We start from the raw sequence: 18,653 nt of genomic DNA, 5'->3' as shown, positions 1-18,653 counted from the left end.
GCTCCATCCTCAATCCCACAAGGCAGCATGAGAGAATTTACTCCAGAAAGCAGTCATACTCTGACATGTGGGAGATAAGTGAGAATACCGAAGAGGCAAGGCCTGAGGGGATCCAGAAGGGATGGCAGCAACACTGCTTTAGAACTGAGATGAGGAACATGCTTTGTCCCTAAACAACATAGTCCTAGTCAGGAACGCAACAAAACAACTGCATAGAATTCAACAAGTAGTGCTGGCCTGCGGCTGCAGGGTCTGTTAGATCTGACAGACATCTATTTGTATGTTGTAATTTGTAATTTGTTGAAGGCTGTCACGAGGAAGATTCTGAGACAGGTATCTGAGCGGGGAAGTGGAGTGACCTATGACACTTGACCCCAGGGACCTGACCTTACCTGCAGGGGACTGAATGCTTGCAACTTCTATGTTCATATGCTCAAATTCTAACCCCCAAGATGCTGTTATGAGGAGGTAGGTATGTTGGGCTGTTGAGCCCCAGTGAGTAGGATTAGGGTTCTTTCAAAAGGAACCTGAGGGAGCTTTGTCACCCTCTTTCTGCCACAGCAAGAGGTCAACAATGTGTACCCAGAAAGAGGGCCTCACCCAAATCTGACCATGCTGGCACCTCAACCTTGCCTTTTAGCCCCCAAACGTTTTGTGTTTGGGAGTCAGCCTGTCTTGTTAGAGCAGCATGAACCAATAGAAACAGAAATCCTAGCACTAATGGTGAAGACCAGCAACTGGATCCTCGGGAGACCATCAGGAAACCTGGCACACAACAGACAACCCCCTGCACCCGTAATACAGAGAGCAGGGCATGTCCTAGTCTTTGGTAATCCCATGGGGTGTCTTTTCAGTCTAAGTAGCATCCTCATCCAAAGGGCCACAACTTCAGAAGGGCCATCCTAGATACCCCAGCTGCCCCTGGAATGCTGGGGAATGGTATGAGAGACTACTTAAATATGTCTAAGGTATCGGTAAGATTCAAGCACTAATGGTGAGAACTGGGGACCCCTCCACATCCATGTGCCATGTGTGAATCGGATCTTCAGGCAGTCTTTGTTTATCAAAATACAATTGAAATGCCACTACACACGTGTCACTGACTGATAAGAAGAGTGGAGGAAACAATCCCAGCTTGGAGACAAAGCGGGGAAGACTGAGCCTAGACAGGACCAGGGCCAAGTGGCAGGGACTTAGGAACGAGACCTTCAGATGGTTCCAAGCCCAAGCTACTACAGCCACTCATACAGCAAGAGCTAGCCAAGAGGGTGAGAATGTGGGCACCCTGAATGTGGCTGCCGGTTTTCTGAGACAGCCTTGCCATCTCTTATAGAAGGACACATGTTCTTACAACACCATCAAGGGACTGTGCCCCTTAGTATTTATTCAAAGAGGTAGAAAACTTAACAGCTACACATAACACCCACTCGTGGAGGTGATCATCTGGTGCACAATAATTCTGTATCCTGTCAATTATATTTTAAATAAATGCTGACCAGCCAGTAGCCAGGCAGGAAGTATAGGTGGGACAACCAGACAGGAAGTAGAGGTGGGGCAATGAGAACAGGAGAATTCTGGGAAGAAGGAAGCTCTTCCTGCAGTCCTGTCCAGACACCGAAGAAGCAGGATGTGACCTGTCCCACTGAAAAAGGTACTGAGCCATGTGGCTAACATATACTAGAATAATGGGTTAATATAAGTTATAAGAATTAATAAGAAGCCTGAGCTAATGGGCTAATCAGTTTTATAACTTATGTAGATCTTCTGTGTGATTCTTTGGGACCTAACAACTGTGGGAACCGGGCAGGACAGAAACCCCAACAAGCAGGCCCTCATGTTACACTCATTGGTAATTGCCAAAGTGTGGAACTAGTCAAGATGAATGGATATGCTGGAAGATCCCTGGGGTTTACTGGCCAGTCAGACTAGCCTACTTGGTGAGTTCCAGGCCAATGAGAGACCTCGTTTTAAAGAAGGTAGATGATACTCCATTGTTAGGATCAAATCTCTATATGTACATACATACTCCCACACACATGTGCCACCCTCCTTTATATGAACATGTGCATGCACACCTACACAAACGCACACAGAGAGAAGAGTTGTCAAACCATGAGATACATGGAAGAACCTTAAGTCTTTTTATTTTTCTTTGAGACAGGGTCTCAGTATGCATGCCAACCTGACCTCAGACTAGCAGAGATCCACCTGCCTCAGCCTCCTAAGTGCTGGGATCCAAGCTGGTCCCATATCCTGCTAAATGGATATGTTTTTTAAGTGAGAGAAGACTCGACATACATCCTCTGTGGCTCCAATTGTGGAAAAGCAAAAGTCTGGAGAGAGTTTTAAGACTGGCAGTTGCTGACGTGAGGAGAGGGGGAGGGATGAACAGACAGCTCAGAGGATGCCAGGACAATGGAAATATTCATTGTGATTCCATAATGGCAGGCAAGGGCCTTTCCACACCTGTCTCTCTCACAGGAGGCATGTGAAGGATGAACTCTGACGTTAAACTGCAGAGAAGGCCACAGCGGCACCAGCAGATCTTCACTGGCCTGAACGACTGTCTCACCTTGGTGTGAGATGCTGGTAATGGGAAAAGCTGCGCATGTGGCAATGGGCGGCATTATGGGAATTCATTATACTTCCTGCAATTTAGCTGTAAGCCTAAAACTACTTTTAAAAATCAAGTATATATATTTAAACAGTATACCAATGGGAAACCACAGCGTGATGAACCTGAGAACCACACCCATCTCCCAACTTGACCAAACAGTGTCTAGCTCGGTGAACATCTTGTCCCCTACCCTGACCATGACCAAATATGAATAGTTTACCTCTTACCGACCAGCACCCACACCAGCTGACAAGTCATACATTGCCTGTAAGCCCAGAGGATGTGGCTATCTGATCTTGAGCAGCTTCCCCTGGCCCAGCAGGCTTGTGGCCCACAGAGCTCTGACAGAAATATTTTAGCAAAGTCATTCTGGTCACCCACAATTTGCTTTTACCTTTAGGCTCCTGTGGGTCTCTCAGTTCTGCATTTTGTCCCTGAGAAAATACATTTGCAGTAGGGACTGCCAGAGTGGCTATGGATACACACACACACACACACTTTTCCTATCAATCCTGACAGATGGGCAGGAACAAAGATGCCTATTTGACAGGTGGGCAAATATATCTGAGAGGGTTTAAGATAGTGGTCAAGAATTCATGCCTGTTAAGAAGTGAACTTGAGGGCTGGAGTTCTTGTCTAGCATGTTCAAGGATCTGGATTCAGTCCCTAACATCACACACATACACACATGGACACACACGCACTCACAGAGGCAGTACCACCCCAATGGTGACAGTAACTCTACAAGCACAAATGTGCCAGCCAGCATCTACCAACCCAGAAACAATCCTGAGCCTCCCTGTGAGACGTTGTCTCTACTGGTCCTAGAAGAACCAAGAAGGAAAACACAGGATTTGAGTCCAAAGACCCCAACCCACAAGGTGGTGCCCATATTTCTCTTAACACACGACTGTAGCCCGGACTCCCCTCAGTAGACAGCAAACTACAATGAATTACCCAAACTCTTCCAAAGCAGAGTAACTGGAAGGTATAATTTAGAGAAGCCAGTTCTCATGATCTGAGAGTCACCCTTGACTCTCCCGTCTCCCCTGTTCACGCTGCCCATGTCCCCGTCCCAATTTCCAAGATCCTATGAAACAACCTAACTTTTCCCCACCTCCAACATGGAGACAATAATACCCCGTGTCCCTCCTAAAAGACTCAAGAAGATGAAGGAAGAGAAGTAATAAAAGCTCATTGTTAACAACAGGACACAAAACGGAGCTGCCTGTCGCCGTCCCTATAGGGACATTCCAAAATCTTCCGTGACTACTGCATTTCCATATTTTGTTCATTCTCCCTGAAGCTTTCTTTCTACAGGGGAAAGTTTTCATCTTTGTCTTCCCCCGCTTCTGTGGTGTGACGATTCCCACCATGACTGATTTCAAGATACCAGTGTGTATCCCTGAATTCCAAGTCAGCACAAGATGAGAACATCCCGCCAGAGGCTCCCATCGCGGGCCATGAAACTTGCTGAGCCTCCCGAAGGCTCCAGTGTAGCCTTAGCCTGTTTCTGGCTTTCAATGATAGCAAATCCTCTGACTCTCCTGAGCCAAAGTCACACCCCTTTCTCCAGACCTCTTGGCTCTCCTAGCCCTGGTGACCACTCCACCCTGTGTCCTGGTCTGTCCCCGGCCTTCCAAGTGCTGTCTAAGGCATGTCTGTACCATGGCACCAGTGAAATCCTGGCTCTGAGCCACCCTAGGCTTCAGCACACCTCCCAGCCCCCAGAACTGCCCAGACCACTGGCAAAGAAAAACAAACACACGGAAATGGGCCCAGATTAAAACAGGAAACATTTTGATTGGCCATAAGGACTTTTTGGTCCAAACTTTCAAAGGGTACTCCAGGGGCTATGCAGTCTCCGAGTTCCTGATAATCTTCTGAAGAAACTCAATTATGTTCTTCCCAAATGGCAAGCCAGCTACCTGCCCAGAGGAGGCGGGACTGAAGTGGGATTTAAATTCTTTTCAGATGACTTAGCCATAGTACCAAGCTCTGTATTCCCAGCCCAGGGCAGGTTCTAGGGATCTAGGGACACACATCACAGGGAAAGAAAGCTCTCTCTGCCTGGTGGAAATTGTAAAACAGGTTAGCTGTCTAGTGAGCTCTTGGGACACTTGTCTCTGCCCCTGCAATGCTGTGATCACAGACACATGCAGCCTTGCTCAATTTTTCCCAAGGATGCTGGGGACCCCAACTCCATCACTGAGCTTCCAACCTCAGACTCTCGATCCTCCTAGCCCCACCTCTCTAGAGCTGGGAGTACGGGTGTGGTGTGTATCACCATGTTTTTGTTTGTTTGAGACATGTCCTGGAACTTATATATGGCCCAGTCTAGCCGTAAACCTGCACAGTCTCCTGCTTGGCATTCTGAGTTCAGGGGTCACAGGAATTGGCTACCACTCCCAGTGTTTAATGTTCTCAAGTTTGAAAAATAGCCTCTAATTCTCACATTACACATTCTCCTCTGTAATTTATAGTGGTCATTCATTTATGAAATGCCAGCAGTAATGTTTTGGTAATTTTAGTCTGAGATCTCTGCAGCTTACAGTTATGCTACCTGAACCAGGTGATGTTTCTAGCTCCCTGTTTTCTCTACTGGGACATGAAGCTAATGTTTTCTATCTACACAATAGCCAAAGAAAGAACTGGAAACCTAGTTTAACAGCAAGGACAGGTTTTCAAAACTCAGATCAGTGGTAAATCAGGTGGCCTCCACAGCTCTCTCAGTTTCTGCAGCGCAAAGACTGCCTTCATAACCAACTTTGCCTTCTTCTGCCCATCTGTCTACCTGGAAAGCCTCCCCAACCCCCAGTTCCCGCTCTGCCCACACAAGTTCCCCTGCCTGACCTGAGAACACGGAAGAAGCATGTTCCATGGAAGGAAACCCCACGGGAGACAGTCCAAGCGCCAGCCACTCAGACCAGCAGAAGTCAGAATGTCACGAGAGACATACTTTGTTTCCACTCTGTCTCTGAGTCACTTCCCCTGGTCGTTTCCACATCAACAAAATGGGGAAGGCAGGCCTTTCCTATCTTGGGGCCTGCTGGGCACAGGCACTTAACTAATTGCAATGACCTCGCAGTCTTGGGGAGCCATTCTTGAGCTCCTGAGCACGGCTGGGCCCCATGGGCTCCATGCTGTACACCATAACTTTGGTCCTTTCAGACCCCGGGTTCCTGCGGGGCCAGTGTTCTACAGCTCCAGGACCCCCAGCCTGTCATTTGGTTAATCTCTTCCATTCTTTTCAGGGAATGAACCAAGAAGGCTGTGATTACTAGCAGCTATAATTCAGGGCAATTCAAAAAGCATTTGAGGCTCCACCACATTTTCAACTCCCCACCCCCACCCCCATTACCGGCTTGGAGTCTTCTGTTACCAGCATCTGCCACCCACTACGGGTCAGCTGGCTTGGGCTGGCTCTCTGGAGTGCAGGGAGAGCAGAAGAGACAACACCTTACTTTCCTGTTAGGGGAACCTCTGGTCTCCTCTAGCTCAATGCTTGGTTCTTGTTGCTGACCAGGTTCATCTCCTTCCCGTTTAACCTCTGGATTCCGCTGCTTCCCACAATCCCTAGCGCTCACAGTGGGGCCTGCCTGTGATTCCAGCACCCACTGAGAGGAGGGAAAAGCGCGAGCTGTGGAATGAGACCTCCCCTCAAGCCACGCAGGGACTGGAGCGAGCCCAGTTGGTGCTTGAGGCACAAGCATGAAGATCTGAGCTCAATCCCGCACACCCACATACAATACCGGACACACAGTACCGGGAAGGACCGGGAAGGTAGAGATAGGAAGACCCTGGAGTTCACAGTCTAACCTGGTCAGCAAGCTCCAGGTTCAGTGGGAGATCCTTCATCAGAAATACCAAGGGTTGCCGGGCGGTGGTGGCGCACGCCTTTAATCCCAGCACTCAGGAGGCAGAGGCAGGCAGATCTCTGGGAGTTTGAGGCCAGCCTGGTCTACAAGAGCTAGTTCCAGGACAGGCACCAAAGCTACAGAGAAACCCTGTCTCGAAAAAAAAAAAAGAAAGAAATAAAGAAATACCAAGGGTCCTGTAGAATGGCATCTGAGGTTTACCCCTGGCTTCTTCATGGGTGTTCCCACATGAGCCCATGTAGTTGCACACACATGCTCAGAGACATACAAACACAAACACCAAAATAATAATAGCAATAAGGATAATGAAGTTTAAGAATCACAATCTACTTATTTGGCTGGCATTCCTCCTTCCTTCTCTCCTTCTCTCCTTCCCTCCTTCTACTCTTTTTTTTTTTAACCATCTTTTCTTTCATCTTTTTCCCTCCTCTCCTCTCCCTCTTCCCCCTCCTTCTCTCCACTTTTTTGTATCTCTGGAGCTTTACTAGGGCTTGATGATACGGAGACAAGCAGAAAAGAAAAGAGAGAATTTAGCATGTGTGACACACACAGACACAGACATACACACACAAAGACACACACAGAGATACAGACACACACACATAGACACACAGACACAGATGTATACACACAGATACACAGACACACACATACACACACACACATAGACACACAGACACAGACGTATATACACAGACACAGACTCACACACAGATACACACATACAGACACAGCATACACACACAGACACACACACAGACACACAAACACACTTAGACACACACAGATGTATACACACACACACACATAGACACACACATACATACACACACACACGCCTGTCACAGCATGATATGGGCCCCAGAGCATCCCTAGGTGTTCTGCTACACAAAGCCTGAGCAGAACCTGCCCACTGGACTTTGGGAGTCTGGAAAGTATGACCCAGAAGATAAGGAAACAAAATGACGCACTGGACTGGGGATAAGAGTGGGAGAAGGGTCACTGAGAAACAAGCCCAGGAGATGACAACATGTTATTAAAGAATTTGAACTTCGTGTGGTGGGGGAAGGCTTTATCTTTAATCAGCACATGCCTGGTAATAGGGTCACTCACTGAAGGGACACCAGCCTGCTCGGTTGTGGCAGGCCTTGCCCTTCCCCCTTTCCCAGCCATGTTAAAAACCATTAGATTACATTCCTAAAGCTAGCCACCGAGGTCTATTCCAGTATTTAGCCTCTTCTTCCTCCTGAAGCTGACTATCAAGGTCCAGCAATCAGAAGCCCCCTTTGGCTTACCTAATTAACATGACCAATTAAAATTAAACACCTCGAGCCGGGCGGTGGTGGCGCACGCCTTTAATCCCAGCACTTGGGAGGCAGAGGTAGGCGGATCTCTGTGAGTTCGAGACCAGCCTGGTCTACAAGAGCTAGTTCCAGGACAGGCTCCAAAGCCACAGAGAAACCCTGTCTCGAAAAACCAAAAAAAAAAAAAAAATAAATAAAAATAAAATTAAACACCTCATTCTAACACAGGGCTTCCCCCTTTACCTTCATAAACTGCCATTTTCCTAATTGTCATGTCTGTCTCCTCTCTACCCAGAGGAAGTCCTTTATGCCCCAGGGAAAATACCCCTTCCCCTTTTCCCTTCCCCTTCTCCCTCACCCGCCAGCTCCTTTACCACCACACAATAGCCCGTTCTCACACAGACCTCTCCTTCTTTTCCTCTTAAAAATTACATCTGTGGCTGGGTGGTTGCAGCTCCCGCCTTTAATACCAGCACTCGGGAGGCAGAGGCAGTTGGATCTCTGTGAGTTCAAGACCAGTCTGGTCTACAAGAGCTAGTTCCAGGACAGGCTCCAAAGCTACAGAGAAACCCTCTCTGGGGGGAAAAAATGACCCCTGCAAGGTCATCTGCTGTTTTCTGCTGAGTCAGAAAGCAGCCACTTTAACTTTTCTTCCCCGCCTAATAAAGGATCTCTCTGGGAAAACAGAGAGTTTGGGTGTGGTTTGTGTCTAGTCCAGGGTCCAGCAGAGAGCCCCCACTGTGGGCCGGCCGGGGGGTGGGGGGGGGCTCCTTCCCTCATAGTGTGACCTCAGAGGCAACAGGAGCAGTTAGGGTAAAGGCTGGCTGAGTGCTGAGGTACTGGCTGGACACGGGGATGCCTTGTTTCACGGCATGTGCCAACTTCTCTGGTGTGACCATTTCCATCATGGCCAATCTCAACTACTGGTATGATCCTTCTGAAAGCGGAACCAGGGAGAAATCGATGCCACTGGCTCATGAGAGTGCGGTCCAACCTTCCCCTGTCTGGAGAATGTAAGAGCTGGGGCGAGGAAGACAGTTTTCAGGGTTCCTGGCTGCCAGCCCACGTCTGACCTTTGACACCTAGCCTCGATCACACAGTGGTTTATCCGCTCAGCACTGCAGGAGAGACACGTGCCAGGTGCATGGAAACACAGGGCTAGCCGCAGACCCTCAGAGGAGCTTGCTGCTCTCTGCACTGGAAGGCGGTTCAGAAACCACACTCTCTGTAGTCTTCTGGTCCAGACTTAACTCTTTCCTGACTGCTCCACTTTCAACCAGGTGGAATAAATAAATAAATAAATAAATAAATAAATAAATAAATAAATAAATTCATTCTTGGGTAGAAAAGCCTGGAGCTGTAACCAACCAGGGTTTTGTCTGGACATTTGACTGAGTTCTCGCCCCATCTTCTTGAGAGCCTAATGAGAAGGCCAGATGATAACGATGTGTGTGTGTGTGTGTTTGTTTGTATGTGTGCTCTTGTTGGCCTTAAATGCCCACAAGAATCTAGTGGGGGTAGAATATTGTTCTAGCTGTAACTCCACATAGAGAGCTTATGGCTATGAAAGGAGAAGCATCAAGTTGAGATTGAGAGAGATGAATTTAATGACATGCCAAAAAGGATTCTTGTGGGGTAGGGGAGCAGGGTAAATCAGTCAATACAGTACTTGCCTTGCATGAATGAGGATCAGAGTTTGATGCCCAGAGCCTGTGTTAATAACAAAAAAAACAAAAAAAAAAACAAAAAAAAAACCCACAATCCAGGTGTGTGATGATATGGCCTGTGATTCCATTGCTGAGACAAACCAAATATTCTGGCCTAGTTGGTGAGTTTCAACCAATGAGAGATTCTGTCTCAAAACACAAAGTAGACAACACCCAGAAAATGACGAGTTTCCATCTCAGACCCCACCTTCCTAGGTATGTACACAGGTGTGTGTGCGCACACACACATGTACACACACCTGTACACTCACAAGCACACACACAAAAGGACTATCAAATTCCCCACAGACTTGCAGGACAAGGCAAGTTTAACTTGTGAAATAGGATAAACCCTTCTTACTGATTAAAAAATAAATTAATTAATTAATTAAGCAGGGCATAGTAGCACACAGTTATCATAAACTCAAGAACAGATGCCAGAGGACGATCAAATTGAGGCTAGCCTATGCTACACAGAAACAACCTGCATAAACAGTTAAACAAGTAAAGTCTTCCCCTCGTGGCACAGGGAAGACTGGTCTTAGCAGCTCCGTGGATTAGAAATGCAAGCTAAAACTCACTGTGGTGTGATTCACTGGTCGCCCCAGTAATGTGTCTATCAGAAGTTGGTGCACAGTTGCACTAAAATGGAAACCCTCTAAAACTCCCCGCACTGTACCCGGGCTTTGTACCTGTGTGGCTATAGCTGGGTTCTTATCCACGAAGGGCCACAAGGCTGTGTTCTAGAGTGAGGGGCCTCTGACACAGGGGACAAAGGTCTAGATTCCTGAGGCCCAGGAGAGAAGAGTCACGAAGATTAGATGTAGTATCGATTTCATGTGGTTATAGGACTGCATGTAAAAGATGAACCAATCCTTCAGCCAAGATTTAAAACAGTGGCGGGAGGAGGGAGGGGAAGAATATTTATCTTTGCATGCAGGCATTCCTCAATGTCCTCAAGGAACTCATTCTAAGGCATTGCAGATGTCAACATCTAAGGATGTTCTTACCCCTCCTATGAATGGCATGGCACCTGTACCTGACCTATGCATATCTCCCTGTAGATGTTGAATCCTCTCTAGGTGACTATACTTAATACAAGGCAATTAATACACTCAATCAATACACAACGCTTATTTTATCCTATTACGTTAGCAAATGAAATGAAACTAAATATTCAGAACAAATGGCATATTTTTCAAATATTTCCCCCTTTGGTTGGTAAATACTTAGATGAGGTGCCTTATAAACTGCACATGGTTCCCTTTTCTGATGTCTGCAATCTCACTGTTTCGCGAAGGTCTCCCAAGGTAGGTGTCTCTGCCACTTTGAGGATAAGGAAAACTGATTGAGGCCAGCCACCCTAGAGTCCTTTCTTATGAGGCAGAAGCTAGATGAGAACTCATTTTCCCTTCTTAACCCAACACACATAGTTCGTACACAGTCTAGACGCCACTCTGGGGTCCGCACCTCTGACTGGATCTGTGTGTCAAAGAGTAGCTCGGTTGCACATTGTTTTTCTGACATGGCTCCTAGAATGCTGCTCAAAAAAAAAAAATCCTCCCCATAAGTTCATCCCTTGTAACTATGTATCCCTGAAAGAAGCACAGGCTTCAGCAGAGTGGGGTGTGCTGTACGAGGAACACAAAGAATTTTAGTTAAGTAGTCTTGTGTGAGCATTTAATGAACAAAACATGGTAATAAAAAGAGAATCCAAGTACTTAAAGAATAAACAAGACTGGAAAGTAGAAACACAAGACTTTCAGCACCGACATTGCCCTCCCCATCCCTTACCACCTTAAAAACAACAAAAACATCCTCTTGAACAAGCTCCCATCTGCCTGCCTCCACCAAAGCTCTGCATCAAATAAACAGACACCAAGACCATCAAACAGCATGATGTCCCCATCTGTACGCTACAGCAATCAGCCTTCGTTCCAATGTGAGTGGAATTAAAAACAGCAATCTAGATGCCCATCAAGCAAACATGATGGCGTCTGTGTGCGAAAAGACCTAGGAAATTAAAAATAGAGAAACCCTTGTGGTTAAAAACATGAATGGAAACAATGTTAAGAAACCAACTACAAGCTCCTCAAAAGGAGCCAAGAGACCTGTAGGAAAAAAAAATGAGAAAGGGAGGGGGAGAGAGAGAAGGGAGGTGATGTGGGATTCCCCTCTGTATGCTGTGAATATCATTGGTTAATAAAGGAACTACTTTGGGCCTATAGCAGAGCTATAGGGGAACGGAGGTAAGTGGGGAAAACTAAACAGAATGCTGGGAGAAAGGAGGTGGGATCAGAGAGAAGCCATGGAGCCTCCACCAGAGTCAGACATGCTGAAACTTTAGCCGGTAAGACACAGCCACATGGCGATACACAGATTAATAGAAATGGGTTAAATTAATATGTAAGAGTTATCCCATAAGAAGCTAGACCTAATGGGCCAAGCAGTGATTTAATTAATACAATTTCTGTGTTATTATTTTGGGGCTAAGTGGCTGGGACAAACAAGCGGCTTGCTGCTACAGAGAGGAAGGAACGAAGGAAGAGAGGGAGGGAGGAAGGGAGGGAGGGAGGGAGGGAGGGAGGGAGGAAGGAAAGAAAGAAAGAAAGGAAGAAAGAAAGAAAGAAAGAAAGAAAGAAAGAAAGAAAGAAAGAAAGAAGAAAAGAAGGAACTTGTGTTGTTGGGGTGAGTTACCCAGAACTGTCTTTCTGGTGAGCAAGCTTTTTGAATACTAAACAACTCACACCTGTTAACCTGGTTTGGGCAACATACTTCATGTTCTAGTTTCCTTTTCTATATCTGTGATAAGAATACTGACCAAAACACCAACTTCAGGGGCAGAGGCGTTTATTCGACTTACACTTTCCAGGTCATGGTCCATCATTGTGCAAAGTTAAGGCAGGCATTTGAAGGCAGAGCTTGCTGTTCCACACAGCATTACCTCCAACCAAGGAACTAACTTCACTGCCAGAGAAGTGTGGCAGGCACCATGGGGGATGCTGCTTGCTGGCTGGCAGGTAGGCTCATACCCAGCTAGCTTTCTTATAAAGCTTAGGACCACCTGCCTAGGGAATGGTGCTGCCCACAGTGTGCTGGACCCTCCTGCATCAATTAACCATTAAAACAACCCCCCACAGGCAAGTCCCAGGCCAATCGGATTGAGGCAATTCCTCAAATGAGAGTTGCTTCCCAGATCATTCTAGGTTATGTCTGGTTGACAAAGCTAACCAGGACAGCCCCTGGGTTTAAGGTGAGGGAAGTGGATCATTTGTACAAGGATGTTCGTTGCTGCGCTCCTTACCACAGGGACATGGTGAGAATCAGAACAAAAGGCTCAGAAGCAAACCTCGGCAGTATCAATACCATAGAGATGAAGCCTGTTAAAAATACAAGAGTAGTAGTACATGGAAGGATGTATATAAAAATGTTAAGCCACAGAGAATGGAATTTGCATACTGATTTGTAACTACATATAAACACGCCCACATTTAGAAGCCCTCGCAGCTCCACGATTCTGAGCTCTCTGGCTGCTATATTGGATTGATGTATTTAAAGCTATGTACCGTCTGTCCCACATGCAGAAAGCCGTGCCTCTGCCTCGATCCCCTTTCCTTACAGTCTGACTTCCTGCACTCTCCACACAGACTGCACAGAGCGGCCAGTCTCCTTAGCACAGAGCGCAGCTAGGCAGCAAACAGCATCTCTGGATTTGATCCAGACTGAAGCTTGGGGTAAACAGTGTAGGCAGGCAATGGATGCAGCCTGGTAAGAGAGACCTGGAACCATGGAATGTCATACTGGACTCTGAACACTCTAATGGAAGATCAGTGTCTGGTCAGGTCTCAGAAGTGCTTTGCTCTCCTGTGCCTTCTCTTCCCTCCAGCGCTGAGATGTTGAGCGCTCACCCATTCTCTTCTTCCACTCCTCTGTGCTTCCCAGAAGAGATATTTTTGAAAACAGCATGGCTAACAGAATCTTCTCAGTGTACTCCTCCACGGGCAAGCAGTGCATCCAGAGGACTGGCCCATTATATCCTAATAAAACCGTACAGTACTGTTACGGCCCTCCCCTGGCACACCCCCACACACACGCGTGCGCACACGCACACACACACACACACACACACACTACCACCACCAATCTCATGCATGGAGCCACACACTGAACAATTAACTATCCAAGGATCTCATGCAGATGGAGAAAAGGCCAGGATTTCAATGGAGTTGGACTGGGCCTGAACCCTGTTTCTTTGCCGCCAAACCCTGCAAAGATGGCAATAAGCCAGAGTCTGGTCTTTCAGTGAGGAGGCTCCACTCCCAGACACACCATGGGTAGTGTCTCTTGGGGCTCTGTATTCTAATGGTGAGCTCGGTTCCCTTTATATCAGTACCATACTCTCAAATAATGTCTGGGTCCTTGTTCTTCAACCTGTCCCTGTGCAGACAGGTACCACGAGAACACATCTCTCATGCCTTCACCCTTCACTCCCTAGAGAGGACCTGTGGCAGTGGGGCTCAGACATCTGTATTTTTCAGAATATTCTAGGGATTGTAAAAGACAATTGCTTTAATCACAGAGTTGCTATGGTGTCTCAGCAGACCTCAAACTCTTAGGTATAAGTGATCCCCCTCCCTGTCTACCCCTTGACTAGCTGGAACTGAAGGTCTGTGCCACTGCGCACAGCTTTGATTCTTTTTATTTATTTTTTTTTATTATGGCTGAGCTAACTGACATATTCATTTCTTTACATGGTTACCATTTAGGGGTGAGGGATGACAAGTGAAATAGGCACCCAGCAGCTGTCGAGTATAAGATGCAAGACTAGTCACAGCTTGTGAGGTCTCTGGAATTTATTCACTCTGTACTAATGAAACGTTGTTCCCTGGGTCCAGCATCTGCCTGTTTCCTAGTCCTTGACACCCCAGGTAATTCTAACACCTTCCCAGGAAGGGTAAGAAGCCACAGTTATGGCCTTTGTCTCCCTGGTGAGAACTGAATTTAGGAGACTAAATGGTGTGCCAATCAGTGGGGTCCCAGAACCCCCAGTTCCCAAGCCATAGGCCTCTCCTTACCAGTGTGGTATCCATTACAGCTGAGCTGTGACCCATCCCAGCGGGTTACAACTCATAAATGCTGACCTCCCTGGTGTCTCAGGGCCTCATTTCCCAGTGCCCTTGTAGCTTTCTATTTTAGTATCCTGTTACTCAAGCCTTCTATTGGGAAATGGGTACTAAGAAAAGAAACAGGTAGTTTTGGTTATTCAGAGCTCAGAAAATTTGGGGGAAATTTGGCCTTCTACTTCAGCTATGAGAATTCAAAGCAGGGAGGGCCCATATGCAGATGCAGACCCATCCCTCCCCATCCTGCGTGAACTCTTCTAAAGCAGCTTCCTGACTTCTGCTCTAATGCTGCCAGAATTCTCATCCCTGCTTAGAGAAACTCAAGTCAAAGGCCAGGAAAGCCCAACTGGAAACCTCACAGCATGGAAGGTAGCAAAGGAGCCATGGCAGAAAATGGTCGTATGGTCCTAGAGCCAGGCTTAGGAGTGGGGATCCAGGTAGCCCAGGGGAGGACAAAATGATCTACTTCCCAGTCCCTTGGGGACCACAGTTTGAGTAGCAAAACCCTGCCAATGGGGGTTTGTGGAGAGAGAGATCAGCAATTTATCTAAGAGAGAGAGAGAGAGAGAGAGGGCAGGGGAGGAGAGAGAAGAGAAAGAGAGAGGAAAGGAAGAAAATGGAGGGGAGGGGAAGAAGGAAAAGAGAAAATGATAAGAAAACCGATGATGTGTATCCATTGTGGCTCCCTCCCACCAGCACACAGAGCCTCATTCCAACTCAACTCTTATCCATCCTAAAAAGGATCCAGCAAGCAACCATATAGGCATACCCCGTTAAACTAATACAAGGTCTCAAAGTTATGCATAGCTGTGGTACAAATGCATTTCCATGTTTACAGCTAGAGTGTAAACAGAAGAAACAGAGCAATGAACTCAGTTACTTGAGACAGCAGTTCTCCTGTTCTGTGTTGGATTGTTTCAACTGTGGATACTTCTGTAGGATTGCTTTGGCCACCTCTTAAGACACACTGACCCAAATAGGAAAATAATGAAGGTCTGGCACCCTACTCCAGCCCCCTCTCAAGCTTTCGCATTCCCTGTTCAGCCATGCTAGGGGAAAAAGTCACAATACTGGGTTTTACCTGTAAAAACCATAACTCCAGCTTCCCTGTGTGGAACAGAAGGCTGTGTTTGGCCTACAGGGGCCTTCAGCTCTTTTTCATTAAGGTTTCTGAAGGCACAGGAAGTTAGAAAAAGAAAAGCAACTCACTTCTCTACAGCTCACCGCAGACATGAGGCAGGAAGGGACGAGAACCTAGCAGAGGGCTCAGGGGACTGGTGTGGGCCACCTCCTCTGGCACACAAGGTGTGTGTATGTGGGGGGAGGGGTGACACGTGGGAGCTAGTGTGAGGTTCTGACCCTAGCCAGGAGCTCAGGGTCTCTAAAGGGACTGTGTTCTAGTTCTCCCTTGATGACTGAGAGCTTGCTAGTGCACACACACATACACGCACACGCACACGCTCACGCACGCACACTACAACTGCAGTTGACATTCAGAAAGAGACCAAGATCACTTGTGGAGGACCGCACATCTTCTGGCCCTTGCTCATGTTTCATATAAAACCCCAGAAGATTAGCTAAGAAGAATGATTTCCCAACAACCTCTTGGGCATGAATTTCACAGTAGTTAAAGCGACAGTCAAGTTCCTCAAAGAACTGAAGGCACCACTCCTTTCTAGGCCATTTGCAGAGGTCCAAGAATCCCCAGTGAGGTGGTTCCAACTTGATGAAATCTAAGGGTAAGTTCCTTGTCTAGGCCAGAGGCTCTCCCGAATGAACCCTGGAAGTTAAAATTATGGCCCCTGCAAGCGTCCTTTATGGAAGGGAAATATGACACCTGAGGGGGTAGAAGATGAGAGGAGAGAAAAAGACAGAGGGGCGGGAAGACCTTTTACAGGAGGGCATGCAGTCATGTGTCCTATTCCAGAAAAGGATGACAGATACTGGGGACGTCAGTTAGGGGGAAAACAACCAACTGCGCAAACTCCACGGTGAGCGAAGGATTGCTGCGGAGAATCCCAGCTGGATTTTCACTTCCTCTGTTTTTTTTTTTTCAAAAGAAAGTAAAACTGAGGACAAAGACATTAAACAGCTTCCAAAGACCCAGGCTGAAATGCCAGTTATTAGCAAACAAACCGAACCCAAAACTGTTGTGAAGATTAGCTAGACTAATATTTATAACTCATTTATTATTCATTAGCAATCCTCCTGCCATTAAAGCTGCCTATAAGATTTCTTCACAATCCCAGGGTATTCTGCTTTCTTGGGAGGCAAGCCCTGCACACCCCTGGAGCACATGCTATCTCTGTAATGAAACACCCTCCCCATTTCTTCATTTGTCTCATTCCTGAACTCTTTCTCTGAAAGTATCAAGCAGATGTCTCTGATACGGAGTATTGGTCATGGTCATGACAACAGAACCTTCCCTGGAGCAATTCCACAAACATTTTCGTGATAATGTCTATCTTGTCAAGAAAACCTCCAACCCGCCCAGTCCAGTGCTGGACCATTTTTAGTATCAACGATTCTTCCTGACATGCTGAAGTTTTTCTACATCTGCCTTCAGATTCTAGCTCTCCCTCCGGATGTCTAGGCATGAGCCTCACTCTGGCTTTGCAGTCAGTGGTTTATGGCTCTAGCACAGCATTGCAGGGAAGGTCTGGGCTATTCATAAAACTTTCCATGCCAAGATTACCTCCTATTCACATACATTTACCTTCTATCTCCAGAACTCTGTAGTTCTCAAAATGAGCAAGGTCTGTCAGAACCAGGTATAATAACCAGGAACTTTGAAAGCTACCCCAAGAAGGCCAACTCAGTGGTCCAGGCCATATCTGCTGGGTGTGAACCCTGCCAGCAGGTCCCTGATCTCCGGTTTAGGTCTTGGGTACTTAGAATTTTGAAGTACAGTGGGCTCTGCTTGCCATACAACTTTCCCCATGGCCTCGCAGCTCACTCAATGGCTCCCATGAGACATTGAGCACATTCTGAACTCTGTTCCACGCTCATCCCTCAGCTAAGGTGGTAACGTCAAACCCCTTCACCTTCACAGCACTAGCTGAGCAGATGCCCCTCCCACTCTGGGGTTCTGTTCTCAGCTGTCAACATTGTCATCACTTGTCAAGTGTCTCACTGCGTGGCTTCGTGTCAGATAAGGAAAGGATGACTTCAGATCACGTGGTATGAGGAGGAAGGAGGGCCTGCTGAGGGAGGAGCCTGTGGGGCAGAAGAAAGAGTACAGCTCCAGGAGATAGGATATCTGCATGAGTTCTGGCTTTCAGCCCTCCACTCTTGAACATCTAATGGCGTCAAATGTCCCTTTTGCCACCTGCTCCTGCCCTTCTCAGACTCTGTGGAGCAGTGTTGACAGTTTACCCACTTGGACCAGACCCAAGTCAGAACACGATACAATTCAGCATAGAAGGGGTCTTAGAGATCATCTAATCTGCTGCCTTTAGAACGTGCGTGATCCTTGGAAAACACCATTAAAAACACGTAGGTGACTTATCCTTCACCTTCCAATCAGAACAAAGGGTTTTGAAGCATGCTATAAACGTGTGTAGTGTGTGTGTGTGTGTGTGTGTGTGTGTGTGTGTGTGTGTGTGTGTGTGAAGAGAGATACGGGGGGGAAATAAACTCAAAGTACTTAGAGGTTGATAGGACCTCAGCACTGTGTCACAGCAGGACATCATGTGACCTCTCAAACAATAAAGACACAAGACCATCCAAAGCCAGCTGTAATGGTCATGGACTTGCTAACTGCTTCATCTCGCAGAACCCACTGCTCCCATCATGCACCTGATGTCATGACACATCCAAAAACTCCCACAGAAGGACACAAAGTGTCCTACCACCTCCTCATGAATACTTCTTCCCTCCTATGAATAACCCTTCTTCCATTAAAGTTTTCATATCAGACTCTGTCCAGAAACCTGGAGTTTGTAGCTCTCTGGGGAAACCCACCTCCCATTTGAGCTTTATATTTCTGTCTATAATGAACCCACTCTGGTCTCCTTCCTTTGCTT

At 47.0% G+C, this 18,653-nt stretch overlaps 1 protein-coding gene across 5 annotated transcripts in view; it reads right to left on the bottom strand.

Annotated features, from left to right (window-relative positions):
* Positions 1 to 18,653, bottom strand: part of Ptk2b (protein tyrosine kinase 2 beta) — a 121,329-nt gene that overhangs the window by 60,799 nt on the left and 41,877 nt on the right. The window lies entirely within an intron of this gene.

The sequence above is a fragment of the Chionomys nivalis genome, chromosome 12 (assembly GCF_950005125.1).
Source record: "Chionomys nivalis chromosome 12, mChiNiv1.1, whole genome shotgun sequence".
Taxonomy (NCBI): Eukaryota; Metazoa; Chordata; class Mammalia; order Rodentia; family Cricetidae; genus Chionomys; species Chionomys nivalis.
The sequence above is the reverse complement of the archived record's forward strand: the minus strand, read 5'-3'. Positions and strand labels throughout refer to the sequence as shown.